This window comes from Cajanus cajan, chromosome 11 (genome assembly GCF_000230855.2).
Source record: "Cajanus cajan strain Asha chromosome 11, NIPB_CcT2T_4, whole genome shotgun sequence".
In the NCBI taxonomy this organism is placed as follows: Eukaryota; Viridiplantae; Streptophyta; class Magnoliopsida; order Fabales; family Fabaceae; genus Cajanus; species Cajanus cajan.
This window is the reverse complement of record NC_138527.1, coordinates 13,840,792-13,843,291: the sequence shown is the minus strand read 5'-3', so window position 1 is coordinate 13,843,291 and position 2,500 is coordinate 13,840,792.

Here is a 2,500-nt window from a genome sequence, read left to right as displayed (position 1 = left end):
TTCGTGGTGGGTTCATGATTGTGCCTCCAAGTCATGTTGGAGTCTTATTTTTGGTGGGTTGATGGTGCCCAAGTCATCCGTGGGTTGGTGGCGCCCGAATAATGTGGGTTTATTCGTGGTGGGTTCATGATTGTGCCTCCAAGTCATGTTGGAGTCTTATTTTTGGTGGGTTGATGTTGCCCAAGTCATCCGTGGGTTGGTGGCACCCGAGTGATGTGGGTTTATTCGGGGCGGGTTCATGATGGTGCCTCCAAGTCATGTTGGAGTCTTATTGTTGGTGGGTTATTGGTGCTCAAGTCACCCGTGGGTCATGATGCTCAAGTCTCCCTCGGTCAGAAATTGAACCAGGCTCGGTCATTTTTTGAGCCAGCCTCGGTCAGAAATTGAGTCACTCTCGGTCAGAAATTGAGCCAGCCTCGGTCATTTTTTGAGTCACTCTCGGTCAGAAATTGAGCCAGCCTCGGTCATGATTTGAGTCACTCTCGGTCAGAAATTGAGCCAGCCTCTGTCATTTTTTGAGTCACTCTCGGTCAGAAATTGAGTCACTCTCGGTCAGAAATTGAGCCGGCCTCGGTCATGATTTGAGTCACTCTCGGTCAGAAATTGAGCCAGCCTCGGTCATTTTTTGAGTCACTCTCGGTCAGAAATTGAGCCAGCCTCGGTCATGATTTGAGTCACTCTCGGTCAGAAATTGAGCCACTCTCGGTCAGAAATTGAGTCACTCTCGGTCAGAAATTGAGTCACTCTCGGTCAGAAATTGAGCCAGCCTCGGTCATTTTTTGAGTCACTCTCGGTCAGAAATTGAGCCACTCTCGGTCAGAAATTGAGTCACTCTCGGTCAGAAATCGGGTCACTCTCGGTCAGAAATTGAGCCAGCCTCGGTCATTTTTTGAGTCACTCTCGGTCAGAAATTGAGCCAGCCTCGGTCATGATTTGAGCCACTCTCGGTCAGAAATTGAGCCACTCTCGGTCAGAAATTGAGTCACTCTCGGTCAGAAATTGAGCCAGCCTCGGTCATGATTTGAGTCACTCTCGGTCAGAAATTGAGTCACTCTCGGTCAGAAATTGAGCCAGCCTCGGTCATGATTTGAGTCACTCTCGGTCAGAAATTGAGCCAGCCTCGGTCATTTTTTGAGTCACTCTCGGTCAGAAATTGAGCCAGCCTCGGTCATTTTTTGAGTCACTCTCGGTCAGAAATTGAGTCACTCTCGGTCAGAAATTGAGCCAGCCTCGGTCATGATTTGAGTCAGCCTCGGTCATTTTTTGAGTCACTCTCGGTCAGAAATTGAGTCACTCTCGGTCAGAAATTGAGCCACTCTCGGTCAGAAATTGAGCCAGCCTCGGTCATGATTTGAGTCACTCTCGGTCATTTTTTGAGTCACTCTCGGTCAGAAATTGAGTCACTCTCGGTCAGAAATTGAGCCACTCTCGGTCAGAAATTGAGCCAGCCTCGGTCATGATTTTAGTCACTCTCGGTCAGAAATTGAGTCACCCTCGGTCAGAAAATTTGGCTGGCTCGGTCAGAAATTGAGTCACGACCCACCAGAAATTGAGCCAAGGCTGGTCAGAAATTGAGTCACGACCCACCAGATTTGCACCACGACCCACCGTGACCGACCACTATGCACCAACTATGAACCATTCAATTTTTTTTTGAGCACTTCTTGGATCAAACATCTCTTCTAACATGCCTAAGTATGCTGGGAAGTTTTGGGGGTGAGAGACCTTCATCCTCCATTTTTACGAATTTTCCGATTTTACCATGTTTTGGTAAAAAAATCATTAAAATTCAATCCCTTGGAGGATGGCTGAGATTTTTGGTGGACAGGTCAGTTATATTAGTATGTGGGTGCATGCAAAAAATCAGATCAAAATTCGATGCCTAGATACGTTTTTCTATTTTTCTGGATTTACGTATTTTCGTTTCTTAAAAAAATTATTAAAAAATATTCCGTTGGCAAAAAATTCTCTAATTTGGTGAGCACGAAGATATGATTTTTCTAAACAATGCTGCAAAAAATCAGATCAAAATTCGATCTGTAGATCCCAAAAAGGAACTTACGTCTGCTCAGAAAAAAGGTATCTACTTGTACAAAATTCACTTTTGCATATTAGCCTATTATAGGGGGAGGGTGTGTCTCAGCAGAAACCCAGCGCACCTTGGCTGGTCTGGGCGAGCCACGGGGCCTTCCCCTCACACTCCGTGGGCATTTCTAAGCCTGCGTTGTGTTCTCCCGTGGCAAATTTCGAATCAAAATTTTTCATGAATCAAACCGAAAATTCGGCCGACTTCGGCCGATTTTTTTGAAAATTTTCGAAAAACTCCAGATTCGTTCTATCATCATTCTAACCCATATTTTGGCCTTTCCAGCCTTCGTTTAGCCAGATTTAAGCCATCTTGACCCACCCGAGGGACGGTTTATGCTCTTTTGAGCTAATTTTTGGTGGGTTTTCTCTTCTTTTTCCATCCTTCATCGAGTTTGCACCAAATATGCCGTAC